The sequence below is a fragment of the Diachasma alloeum genome, unplaced genomic scaffold, assembly GCF_001412515.2.
Source record: "Diachasma alloeum isolate Michigan unplaced genomic scaffold, Dall2.0 Dall_scaffold_00256, whole genome shotgun sequence".
NCBI lineage: Eukaryota > Metazoa > Arthropoda > Insecta > Hymenoptera > Braconidae > Diachasma > Diachasma alloeum.
Window position 1 is genome coordinate 788,440 of NW_021680401.1, and position 14,865 is coordinate 803,304.

Here is a 14,865-nt window from a genome sequence, read left to right on the forward strand (position 1 = left end):
ATTACGAATACTCAAAAAATGGAGGTCTTTTTAAAATTTCCTCCTCACAACAAAAATATTTAAAAGAAAGTGAAGCTGCCGAATTTTTCAGCAAAATCGTTAAAAAGCTGATGGAAAGTTCAACAGAATTCCAATATAATTGGAGAAAAAAAAGCAATTCTCAACTACTGAAGATGAAACGAGTAAAAAATCCTCAATTCAAACAAAAAAAAATTCATCCAAAATTTGTACAGATTAGAATGTTCGATTCGTGCAGTCTGGAATCAGTACAAATACTCTCAACAAAGAACCCTCAATACCAAACATTTCATTCGAAAATCCTCAGGATTATAAATCGGAATGTTTGAATGGTCCGTTTTAATAAATTCATCCATTGGACATAAGTGAGTGTTGGATTTGGGATAGCTGTGTTTACGAGAAGCAATGGGTTTACGATGAGAATGACGGAATTCACGAGGGATGAGTGGAGAGTTTGGAATCGGCTTGTTATTAGCACGTTCACGCATAACTCGGATTCAGCGATGCGTGTGGCACGCCGCGGCTCACACACGTACCCGGACGCTACACACCGCCCACCCCCCTCCCCCGTTAATATTTATGGCTCACGTTGTGCCAACGTTGTCGAGGATATCCGAAGAAAACAAATAAACAGGTATAAAGAGGGATGACAAAGCTCTTCTGACGTTATCCTTTTTGTCTATTGTTTTTGTTTTCGTTCGGACGAGTGTTTTTAATTTATGAAGGAAATCTCTTTATTGCGATCGAAGGACAGGCGATTTATCACTATCGAGAGGGGGGAGGTACGGGCAAAACACTTTAAACGGAAGATTACATTGTTTATTTGAAAATGTTTTTTCCAAACGTTTCCTCGGACGTTTAACAGAAAATGAAAATTCCAATTCTACGTAATTTTTTACTTCGATTACCCTTGAAATGAAATGTTGAATTTCGCAGATTAGTTCACGTTCCATGACCCCTTGAGTCATCCTGAAACGTTTTTGAATACATGTCTGTGTGTGTGCGTGCATACGTATGTAACGGAAATTTTGTCCAACGATTTCTCCCGAACAACAAACCGATTCAACTTTTTTCTTCAGTCGATGTCCCTAATGGAAAAACATAAGGTGGAGGCGTAACATGCCTGATCAGAATTTCGGACCGGACTTAATCAGTTTCTGATCAAGATCTGAACAGAATTTCCACTCGGGTATGAGTCAATTTAAGAGTGAAATTCGTAAGGGTCTTGGTAGCTCAGATGGTAAGAGCACCCGACGCGACACTAGGAGGTCCCGGGTTCAATTCCCGGTTAGGAAGTTGCTAATTTTTTCTCTCAAAAAATTAAAGTTAATTAATGCCTAATGATGGTAGATGGAGAAACCCTAGTGGAAAAACATAAGGTGGAGGCGTAACATGCCTGATCAGAATTTCGGATCGGACTTAATCAGTTTCTGATCGAGACCTGAACAGAATTTCCACTCGGGGCGTTTTCATGTAATTTAGTAGAACTGTTAACATTGCTCATTCATTACCAATTAATTGTTAAAAGTCGACGATTTCAAACGCTTTGAAATCACTAATGACGTCACACAGACGGTGGAACGCTGGACCAATCAGAATGGCTCGAGTCGACCTAACCCAATCTTGAGATGCGCCTCGGCCAATGGAGGACAACTCCCCACTCTCTTCACACACGACCAATGATTGCGTTACCTGACTGTCTTCGTGACGTCATGACCGAAAAATTGGTCGTAAAAACGACTGATTCTCAATTAATTTTCTGAGCTTCACGCAAGTTCCCTATTGAACTTCGAACTGAAAACCAGACAGGCCATTTTGAATGATTTGGAATTTGTATTGAGGTAATCTACTAGCCTTATGCAGAATATTTTATAAAATAATTCATAAAAAATTGGTCAAAAACCATTGAACTTCTCCTCGAATCCAAGTGAATTCTCCCAAATCATTCGCCAATCCCCACAAAATCCATAAAAATAATTTTGAAAGGTTGAGCACCCCTGGAAACGGACGAGCGAGATTCCTGAGTGGAGGCAGGAGGCCACGTTATTGCGGTGTATATACACCTCCGGTGTGTACATCCACAGTTGAGACTTGGTAACAGCGAAAACCAACCGGGGGGAGCGGATCTGAGTCTTCATCCGATACGTAGGAGAGAAAAGAAAGAAAAGAATCGCGAGTTATGCCCCGCAGTACACAGCAACCACCGAGTCCTCTCCGCCTCTGTGTATTTCCTTTCTGTTCTCTTCGGTTCTGTTCGTTTTCCACGTCAGTTTGCTGTTTGTAATTTTTCTCATATTTTTTTTCTCTCCTTCAAGATGTGGTTTTAGCGCAATAAAAGCAATGTCAGAGAGTCACAATTTAACGCCTTTGGGACTGCTTCAAAAGGAGTAAATAGAGATAGTGGCTGAGGTAACCGGTCATAGTGGATAACTCCATTTTGTTGGTTGGTGTTGGTGGATGGTGCTACTTGCTAATTGCAATGCTCACACTAGCAAATGGCTGGTGGTATTTTATTCTCCGGAATACGGGTTTTATCCTCCGAGGAAGCTTATTACACTTGAAGTGAGAGTCATTGAGTTAAAAGATCATTAATTTGATCTTTTCAATCTAGTTGATGAAAATTCGTTCATGAATTAGAGGGAATCGAGTGATAAAGTTTTAATTGCCTCTTGATAATCTTCTCTTAACTCAATTCATGATTGAATAGAGATAACGATCACATAACAGAAGGATAATTTTTTAATTACAAAAACAAGTGGACAATTGAATTTTTTTTTATACGTGAGTATAGTGATTGTTGTTAATAAATTAGTAATAATTTGCTTCCGAATGGGTTCGCTTTTTTAAAATTGTCATCTCAGTACTTCCTTCTGCTATTTTTTCATGCAATAGTACTATCATCAAGGGAAATGTCATTAAAGTTTTGCGTATTATTACGTTCTGTCAAATAATTCTACATTCAAACGCTATCAAGACTCGAATTCGTTTTCAGTCAGGGTTTAATCAAGGTTTATTCAGGACTAGGAGGCTACGCCCTACTCGCTTCGATTGCCAACCCCCATATATGACCCACACATGACCCCCATAATCCTTATTCTGTCCCTTGTGACCCTTAATCCGACCCTTGTGACCATTAACCTGAGCTTTACGACCTTTAATCTGACTCTCGTGACCCTTATTCTGACCCTAATGACCCTTCTTCTGACACTCATGACTATTATTTTGACCCTCGTGACCCTTGCAAACCTTATTTTTGGAGCTTTAATTTCCAGTACCAATTTTTTGTTACCAGAAGTCGCTTTGGATTTTTATAATATAGAGAGATTTAGCCGGAGTTGAGCCCAAGTTCTGTCAGAAGTTAGTCCGGAGCAAGAATCAATATGAATAAGTATTCAACATAATAGACTAGTACCTGAGTTAATTACGTTAATTAGTATTAATACCAAACTATTTCTAGCAATATTGTGATTTGATTTGATAGATATCATCACGAGGACTATTTTGACGTCAAAAAAATTCAATTCAGTTGCGCATAGCTTCCGAGTTATTGAGGAAAAAAGATTTTTGAGAAATTGCCGCATCTCGGAAACTACTTGACCGATCGAGCTGAAATTGCGGCCAGATGAGCTTCCAAGTAATACCAATTATGTGACGAAATTTCTGATTTTTAGCTTCAACTTTAGACCTTTTTGGTGAAGATTTATCAAAATTTTCCGAAAAATTCACACACATTTTCTAAAAACATCATATTTTCACATTTCATAACATTCTGCGTCAAAATACGTAATTTTGCCTGGGCAATATTTTATTGATTTTAGAAATAGAAAATTCAACAATTTCATAATTAAAAATGAATCTCCAATTCATTCATTCATGAACTAAATCAAACTACCTCGCACCATATTCATATTTACATTCATGCGTCACGTAAACAGATAGACTGAAGAGTGCGTGAAATCACTGAACAGTAGAACGGATAGAGAGAAAGAGCCATCGCCCTAAAATTAAAACAGGGGTTAAATTAATTGGTTTCTCATCCAACTCTCTTGGTTCACCCACTCCCCCCATCACAACCCCCTCTAGCATCCCGCGAGAACGTAGAGCCGGCAAAATGGTTAACCAGCGAGAGCCCAGAGAATGGGAAATATACGCCCAGTGCAATCCGGACGAACACCTTTTTTTACTCCCATTCTCTCTCTGCATTCATGTATTTCATTTTTATTTTCATTTTTTATTTTTATTATTTTTTCATTGTACTCTGCAGTCTGCATTCGGAGAGACGTCTCTCTGAAATACAAGTGATGAGAGAAAAAATGTGAAGGGCGAGGGAAAAACGTTGGAGGGGGCGGGGGAGTAAAAAACGAGTTGAAGTGAAATTTACGCTGTGGAAAATTTTTCCTTTTTTCACTCGCTGAAACATTTCCCCTTGTTTCACAATAATTAATTAATTTCGAATTATTCCAATTGCGTTCCGTTGCGAATAAAAAAATTCGTTGAAGTCTGGATGTGACTGCTGAATAAATTTGAAGCCTGAGGGTTGGGGAGCAGGGGAAATCGGAATAATTTACTTATGGTGAATAATATGTACATTGAGAACTGAAGAAATGCCATTAGACGGTGAATACCGGCTGTCGCTTTCATGTTGCCAACACGAATAAATGAACAAGAAATGGAAGAAGGTGCGGAGAGATGCAGTGAAAAGAAAAACATGTGGATCATTCAAGGATTTTATTTGAGCGACGTAGTGGGATTCCAGTGTGCGACAGCTACTCAAAGGCAACATCATATCTCATACGGGTGGGATCAGCTTTTTTCGGACATCCGGGTGATGCGATTTCTTGCCAATCAGCTCGACTCCAAAAGGTATAGGCGGATTTTAAAATTGATTAAGGTCACGACAAGTTTTCAACGATCCCCTCCACCTCTCATTTCGCTTGATCCGCGTGAAAAGGATTTTCCAGAGGGCGGAAAATCGTCTGATCTGCCAGGCACTTTTGTACCCCCTCGCTTGTTAACCCCTCTATTGAGTAGAGTTTCATCGTGAATTTCTATTGGTTAGCGGTGAATATAAACCCACCCAACCTCGCACACACATACAACCACAATTCTGTTCCGTGGAATTTAATTAGATCGCCCTCGTGGAAAACGAACGTCACCGCATCGTACATTCGTGATGCTGCTGTGGTACTTTATAGCTGTCTCACTTCAACCTGGGCTTTATATCCCCTGCGGCTTTTTCGATCAGAACAAATTGACGGCTTCTCGACATTCATTCTTCGCTTCCAATGTTCACGTAACAATTTGTTTTGTTTATTTTTTCTGTATCTTTTTTCATCTCAATCTCGTCAATTTTTCTTTCTCATTTTTTTTAACGAGGTTCCAAGTTGGATTTTTAGTTGTGGTGAGGTGGGGTTCAGGAAGTGAAAGAAAATATTTTGGATGATTCATTATTTTTTGGGTGAGTGGAATGAGATGCTTTAACGGAAGATAGAATTGAATATTATGAAATGGTGAAGTTCGCGATAATTAAGGTGAATGCGTTCTCTCTAGTTTGTCGTGTTCAAATTAAGGATAGCAGATAAAAATTTATAATTTGAATAGTGGAAGGTAAATGAGTAGTATTCATTATTTGATGGAAAAATAGTTAATGTTTTTGTTTTATTTAAATGTTTTTTGAAAAGAGCTTACACAGGTTTTTATTGAAATTTTTCGTTTCTTTTGAAACTAGGATTTTTGCCACCAAGCACAGTCAAGAAAATTCTCAGTTAAGTATTCATGGAGAAAATTATTTGGTGAATTTCACTAGCTAGTTGTTGAAAAAATGAATTACCGACCAGTTATTGAATTTCAACAACTACACGGAGAGAAATTTTTGATAAAAATTATCCTACCGTTCCATAAAAGTGTATCATGAGTCATCGTTTCCTCATTTCTATCCCGACATTTAGTAAAAATTAATACATGATGATTAAATTTTATTCTATGTTAGAGAAATTTTATCCTGATAAAAATAAAAATTATTGTACCAGTAAGGTAAAATTTACCAACCGTTCTAGAATTTTCGTTGTTATCTACATAAAAATTATTGGACTGGAAGAGTAAAATTTGTTATGCGTCAGGATAACATTTCTCTAACGTAGAATAAAATTTGATCATCATATATTAATTTTTACTAAATTTCGGGATAAAAATGAGGAAACGATGACTCATGATACACTTTTATAGAACGGTAGGATAATTTTTATCAAAAATTTCTCTCCGTGTAGAGTTATGAATAAACAGAATTTGGATTTTTATATTGTGAAGGGGAATTTGGAGGTTAAATAAGCAAAGGCCATCGTTCAGTGAATAGTCATCATTCTAATAGCAATACAAAATCATTAATCCTTTGCACGTGTTTCAAATTACACTACAGTGTGTTACGATAATCGAGGTTACATTTCCACTTCATGCGGTTTTGTACGAGAGGGAACGTAAACACTTTATTCGTGGGGATTTATGGGTGGCATGAGTTGAAATAACTTTTTCTCTTTTTGTTGGGAGGGTAATACATATGGTGACATTGTTGGAAGATATGACGACGTGTTTTCAGGGCTAACGAGGTGGGATTTAATTCACCCAGATTTATTATTTTGTGGGGATTGCGTTACACTGGATATATTTCATATCAGCAAGTGAATTTAGCATTTTATTTCCGAATGAAAATACTAATTTATGGATAACAAATTCATTTGTGATGATTTTTTCTCTGATTTATATTGTTACAAATTTTCCACTGAAATTTCAAAGAATTTTGTCATCGAAAATTCATAATTTGATGGAAAAATCATATTTTGTATTATTGTGTTCAATTGATCAGTTAATTATTATTGATATTACGTCGAAATAGCGGTATTTGTTACTCCTGTTATCGTCAAAATCAACAAGAGTTTAATTGTGAAACTCTAAGTAATTAATTATTTTCTGCCAAATATATTTTCATGATCAAAGTCAATTCTTAATTCTTTTATTACTAGGTCTTCCAAATCGCAGCTGCCAATTTCTCATTTAATCATCAAAATTATACTTTATTTATTGTTTTCCAATTTCTCACTAAATTAAATTTATTTATTCATCGTCGGAAGAATTCTGCCTCCAATTAATTTCATGTTATGGATAGCATTATACTGGAGATATTTCATATCAGCAAGTGAATTTAGCTTTTTAATTGCGAATGAAAATACTAATTTACGGATAACAAATTCACTTGCAATTATTTTTTCTTTGATTTACATTGATACACATTTTCCACTAAAATATCAAAGAATTTAGTCATCGAAAATTCATAATTTCATGGAAAAATCATATTTTGTATTATTGTGTTTAATTAATCAGTTAACTATTATTGATATTACGTCGAAATAGCGGTATTTGTTACTCCTGTTATCGTCAAAATCAACAAAAGTTTAATTGTGAAACTGTAAGGAATTAATTATTTTCTATCAATAGTATATTACGCAACAAGTGCGTAATGGGTTTTTTGGCTCGTGGGAAGTTGTAAAACGAGCCGAAGGCGAGTTTTACAATCCCACGAGTCAAAAAACACCATAACGCACGAGTTTCGTATACTATTTTATGTCATAGGGCCCAGAATCCGCGATTCTAGCGAGCGAAGCGAGGATAGATTCGCGTGATTCTGGGCACCTATGACATAAATATATTTTCATGGTCAAAGTCAATTCTCAATTCTTTCATTATTGGGTCTTTCAAATCGAACCTCTCAATTTATCATTTAATCATCAAAATTATACTTTATTTATTGTTTCCCAATTTCTCAATAAATTAAATTTTTTTACTCAACGTCGGAAGAATTCCGTCTCAAATTAATTTCATATTATTCATCTCAATATAAAATCATTACCGCACGTTGAAAATATCGATCCATGTGATTTAATTAACGGTTTTAATCACTGAAAAAAAACGGTATTACAATCAATTACTTCACGAACAATTCGCTCGTTGTCAGCGGGGCTTATCAATCTCCCTGATGCGCAAATTGCACGTGCCCTCATTACCGTACCTCATGCCGTTATTAATAGTTAAACAACCAACGGTTTGTACAAACGCTGCACATAAAAGAGAGACCAGAGCCAATGTCGATTCAATTATGAAATTTCTGGCATTGAAATTCATTGTAGCGTATACACGGGCTTCCATTCAGTGTTGCGTAATTAGTGTTACGTAATGATTGTGTGTATTCAGGTATTTAATCTACAATGTGAATGCTCCAGATGTGTTACTATTGTTGAATTAATGATTTTTGAGGGAATGCACGGGATATTTGAGGATTAATGAGAATTATGTGTAATTGGGAGTGTTTGGAGATTACTTATCGGGGAAGTAATGAAAATGTGACGATGGAAACCATTGTATACGCCAGTGAAAGCTCACGGAAATTTGTCAGTGAATATTCATTTTACTTGAATTTTCAGAAAAACTTGAAATTGCATTGACTTTTCCCTCTTAAATCGAATTCAAAGTCTTTTTCCGGAAAATTCAACCAAATTTTTTTAACAGTGTACCATGCCTCCTAGAATCCTAAGGGTCTGTTAGATCTCTCTCCGATGATTCTAGAAAAATCATCAAAATCAACTATTGACTATTGGCCAGTTTTTCACGAATATCTCAGAATCTAGAAGAGATGGAGAAATTTTTGTCATGACCTTTTTTGTAGAGCCAATTAAGGGTTATAAGAAAGGTTATGAGAAAAATTTTGCTGTCTCTCTTAGATTCCGAGATATCAATGAAAAACTGGCCAAAAGTCAAAATCGATTTGACCCGGTTTACCGCTTCGCTACTGAATTTTTTGTTGACAATTCCATCAGTTCCAAAAAATATATCCCAACATTTTCTCTAAAAATCACTGATTATCTGGACGACTTCATAATTAACAATTCACACCAAAATCAATAAATAAAAAACCGTTTCATCCCACCATTTACAATGACTCTCACATTCATTCATACAAAACTGCCTATAAAAACCTAATCCCCGTCAAGAGAGAAGAATCATTGCCCCCAGTAAAGAATAATGAACCCTCGCACTCGTGCAAAATAAATGTATTCTTCCATACCGACAGTGGGCAATGTGTCCCATCGACTCCATACATCCGCAAAACCGCATGCTCCACGAAACATTACCGGCATTATTAATGAGAATCGTAAAACATCGTGGCACGTATCCACTTCCATCCTTCCTACCCCAGTTGTTTCCGTCCTCATCTCTCATGGTTCTGAAAACCCTCTTCCCTATCTCCATCATCCTCTCCCCCCTCATAATTCCTTTTTTTCGAATACTCTTGCTAACACATATACACCTCTCGCAGATAAAATTACGAGGGCGCCCACGCGCAACTGAATTATCGCGTCTCGTTGCATTTGTTAGGTACAGGCCGTGAGTCGTGAGAAAAGGACAGTGAAAAGAGAATAAAAAAAATTGAATGCGTGGATAAAGGAATGAAGGGGATAAATCGGTGGACGTTACGTCGTGAAAATTGCACTGGAATCGATTTACGATAAGTAGCCAATCGTCGGTGCACAGCAGTCGAGAGAGACGATAAAAAAAAAAAATAAAATCTCTCCGAGTTGTCTCGTAAAGATCGTCACTGGTTTATTCTTCACTGTTCGCGGACGCTGAAGCATTCTCCTCCACAGTATTGAGTCTCATTTCGTCCACACATAGTGACATGACTTAATTAAAACAGAGCGGCGCTTCAAAGACGTGATTTACACTGTATTATACGCCATGTCTTCATCCTGAAGCGCGTAAAAATCATTTTGTTTCGGTACTAGTCCGGAGGCTGGGGCGAGTTGTTGGAGTAACGACCCCAGAATGGGCGTCGTTATGTTTTCTACGCTCGATTTTAATGCGAGAAACAATAAAGATAGACGTAAACGCACGTGCTAGAGGGATATAAAGTTTGACATAAATTAGAGTTAACGATGTGTAGATCAAATTATGGGTTGTGTTTGACCTCTGCAGGTAGGTCTGGGGTGGGTGTGTGTGGATATAAAATTTAATCAGAGGGGTTTGTCAGTAAGTGGATTGCATATGGGTCTTTTACACGTGGGGTTAAACGAGATTGAAATCGGTGAATGAATTGGGAAGCTGATTGGGCACTCGGCTGGTAGTTAAAATCAGTCTAAAATCAGCATTGACCAATAAAGCTTGGTATTGGTCTGTTTTGCAGCAGAAATGCAGCGTTTGTTTCGATGATAGCCTCCTCATGTCAGGATGCGGTCTTTTTTGTTAAGGACGGGATAAGTTACACTGTTAGAAAATTATTCTTGAAATTTCAAGTGAAAAAGCTTGAAATTTTTAACAACGACAAAGTTACAGGAAATTTCTGTAGAATTTCTCATTGATAAATCAGTTGATTTCTTAAATAATTAAGTAATTCTCGATTTTCAGGTCCATCCGGCACTGAAAACTCGAAAATGTTGAAAATTCAGGCAATGACTTCTTTGAATTTTCAAATCTACTGAAAATTGAATTGTATGTGATGTTTCATTTTCACGATGAGTTTGAAAATTCAAGCTTTCATTGAAAAATCAATGATTGTTTAACATGCAAAATCCAATTTTCTGGAATTTTCAAGATGAGTGAGAAATTTAGTGAACATTTTCATTTGAAATTGAATTCAAACTTACAACATTGAAAATACAGATAACATTGTGACTGAACTTTCAAGAAATTTCTAACAGTGTACATGTTGGGTTCTTAAATTATAAGCCAACGCGTTCTCAAACTAAGAACATTCGAATGAGATAAAATTCTGGAATTTTCTTTCATTCGAATGGAACATCAATTGAACATTAATTGTGTAAGAGTGTCACACTTAGAAATTCTTCGAAATTTCTTGGAAAATATGGTAGTAACTCTCATAATAGTGACATTGAATTCGATTTAGGGGGAAATGGTTATGACGGTTCAGAAAATTCTAGGGAGAATTCAAGGAAACTAATGAGTTTTCAGTGCGAATGAGACGGAAATGTCATAATTTGACTGAATCTGCAATGGGACATGAATATTCAAAAATAAAATGACATGAATTTTCAATTTTTCTCTGAATTTTCCTGATCTGTTCGAATTTTCACGAAATAATTTACTTTAAAAATCAAGTATTTTATTGATTTTCAGATCATTCAAAAGGAAAATGAATGGAATATTTGATTTTTCCATACCAAGTTTTCCTGAAATTTCGGTGGAAATTTAAACACTAAAAATTTCCAGAATTTGCTAAAACTGAATCCAACGGAAAATTCAGACGTAAATTGTTAACAGTGCAGGGCATACACGTTGAATGGCAAAGGATTTGTAAATATGAGTAGATTCATTTTAGAACAAGAATAACTATAAATTCAAAAATGAGAAGAAATGAAATGAGTTTATTTGTCTGCATCTCTTTTTAATTTGAGAATCCCAAAAATAGATTTATCTATTCCAAAAAATTGTATTCTCTAGCACCACTTCTTCGTTATTCGAACTCTCATACGTATTTGGCTCCCGAAAAATGATAGTTTTGCTAAACAAGGGGCTGTAGGAACTTTAGTTTTGGAAGGAATTCTTGAATAAAATAATAATGGTCATATGATAGCAATCTTGCAGCGTAGAGGCACAATATTTCTTGATAAACTTCCCTCTATAACAGATATTTTCATCCGGAAAGGGATGCCTATGAATGCCATCTCTTTTTTGGTCAATTTCAACTTGCTTTTTTTTTTGGCCAAATACGACTTGTTTAATAATTTGTTCGTTTCCCTCTCAGTGTAAAAATTCAAATGTCTTGCATTTCACAATCAAGATGTTCTTGAAATGAGCGAAAATGTACTCCTTATTCAACCATAATGATGCTATATTTTGATGAAAATTACTCAAAATTAGAAATTTTTCTCTGATTGTTAGTGAAAACTCTCCGAAAATAAACCGAAAATTGACGTATTTCTGGAATTTTTTCCTCCCTAGATCTCGGAGCGACAGGGGTTCTGCAATTCGGGAATTTTTACTGAAAGCTAACATGAAATTACTTTTTAAAAGTCACTGTATTTCGAGATAATTCAATATTTAATAACATACGAACAAATGCCATGTATTGTGAATTCTCACCACTCAAATTAAATTTCAAACTGATCTTTGACAGAATATGAAAGTGAAGAAGAAAAATGGTAATAATTTTGCCCATTACATTCATGATATTTATTCAATAATTGAATCTAAAATCTCCATGAAACCCCACCTCGTTAAAAAAAAATCAGTGGCGCCCATCATCGGCGTCTGGCCACTCATATACCTTTTCCACTCAACCACCATATGCATTCGCACCCGTTGTTTCGTGTTAACGGGCGGCGATCCACTCGTAAATTGCCCCCCGTGATGTCCATTGCTCCGAAGGGAGAGTAAGCGATATACCCCATACCCGGCCCATTCAATGGGATGAAGAGAGTGAGAGAGAGACTAAGGGGCGGAGGTGGGGGGCAGCAATCCGGACGGAGCGATCAAGGGCCCCGTCGAGCATCGATCATGAGATTCACGAGTGCGCGTCGCGTCGGAGGGATTCCTTTGCCGGTCACGATCGTCCGCCAATTACTGACTGTTGTTGTTGGCTCTTTCTCGTTTTCTCTCCCCCCCCCCCCATCCCCCAATTGCAATGGTGAATACACACCACAGCGAATTATCGCATTTCATAAATCGCCGAGTGACTACTCACAGTAACCTTCAATCGTTGTACAGTTGAGTTTATATTCGTGAGAGAGATAGATGGGTCGGGGGAATGGGATTGCGGATGACCCGGAAGACGAGCGGTTTAATTTGATCCCGGGGTAGTGCAAGTGGTTGGCTCTCGGACGTGAGGTTTCCACAGCCGTGGCGTTTATCGAGGGGATCTATGGAGTTTCATGAATTATGTAGTTATGGGAAATTGATTCTGATTATTTTTCCAACCCAAATATCGGGCAATATAATTGGCCCATTCGACATCACATGGTACAAGCTACAGGATTTTCAACTGATAATTTTTTGATAATTTTCTCTGGTAGTTGCTATGTAAAAAACAAAACATCATGCAGTCGAATCAACCCCTCGTCAAACTGACAGATTGAATTCAGTTGTGGTAATCCGAGGATTTTTATTCGAAATGAGTGTTAATTATACAATTTTCGTTTCTCAATTGTGTTTCGTCTCATGGTCCAATTATATTGCCCGACAATTGAATTGGAAAAATAATCCCCCGAATACCACACGAGCTTCAGAATTAATCGGGCATTTTCCTCAAGGTTCCCTGCATACAAACGAAGTTGTCAGATTTTACAGGAAAAATTACTCGTGCTTCGCACTCGTGATTTTTTAACCTGAAAAGCTTGACTCCTTCGTTTGTTTGCAACGAACCTATCGGAAAATACCCGATAATTTTGAAGCTCTTGTGGTATTACAAGTTATTATTTTTAGCAAGTTGAAAAATTTATTTGAATTGTGGTATAGTTGAGGGCGATAATACGAAAACTAATTTGAAGATGTGAGAATTCATTTATGTCTCAACTTGATGGGTTTACAGACAATATGTAACTTGCATGGAGCTCAGTTTTCCCTAATTTCCCCTATTTCCCTACATAACCCGAGACAGCTAATCGAAAAAAATTATTCAGAAATATTGTCTAGATATTGTACACTAATCTCTCTATATTATAAAAATCCAAATCGACTTCTGGTGATAAAAATTTAGTACTCGACATTTAGACTCAGAGATTAGGGATCATGAGGGTCATAAAAAGGGTGATGAGGGTCAGAATAAGGGTCACAAGGGTCGGATTAAGGGACCAAATAATGGTAAAAAGGGTCAGATTAAGGGCCAAATAAGGGTAATAAGGGTCAAATTAAGGGTCTAAATGAGTGTCACAAGGATCAGAATAAAGGTCACAAGGGTGAGAGTAAGGGTCCTAATAAGGGACGTGGAGGTAAAAATCCAAAGATCAGAAACTACGGGTCATCAGGGCCACTCACGGGTCATGAGGGTTATAATGAGGGTCAGATTAAGGATCACAAGGGTCAAGATAAGGGTCTCAATATCTCTTTATATTGTAAAAATTCAAGTCGACTTTTGGTGGTGAAAATTTGATGCTCCAAATTAAGACTACAAAATTAAGTGTCAGATATGAAGGGTTAAAAAAAGGTTCACGAGGGGTATAATAAGGATCAGATTAAAGGACACAAGGGCCAGAATAAGAATCATGGGGGTTGGCGAGGAGAGCGATCGGGGGGCGTAGCCCCGTCGTTAAGATTATAGAAATGGGAATATTGAATATTACTAAAATGGTAATCTTTAATTCTCGATTCAGAAACTTTCAGGAAGACTAATTACGAGGGTTAATCGTGCGAGGGTCAATCATTATAACCTCACAAGCCCTCTTGCCAGGATTGATGTTGTTCCGTCCCCTGAATGTGGATGTCCTGAGGTGGACTTGAATCATCTATTGTGGCAGTGTCCTTTATGTAGTGAGGAAAGCCCGCAGTTGTGCAATAAACTGAAAGAGCAAAGAATGTTCTCCCTCATGAGAGTCTTGAAGCCCTTTGACTTATATTTAGGTCGAATGTAGATGAATGTAGATATTTAAAAAAAATATATCTATCCACAACAATGTCCATCTTGACTACTCATACGTTAGTTTTTACGTTACCACCGCAATACTGTAAATAATGATGGGTTTTTATTAATTTTTGACTCTATAATCGGCCTTTGTGCTGTTGGGTCTGTATACACCGTTAAATGAATAAATAAATAAATAAATAAATGAAAATAATAGTTTTTTACAGCAG

General features: G+C 36.8%; 1 protein-coding gene across 2 annotated transcripts in view; it reads left to right on the forward strand.

The window, feature by feature from the left end:
• Positions 1-14,865, forward strand: part of LOC107037602 (AF4/FMR2 family member 4) — a 346,232-nt gene that overhangs the window by 292,955 nt on the left and 38,412 nt on the right. The window lies entirely within an intron of this gene.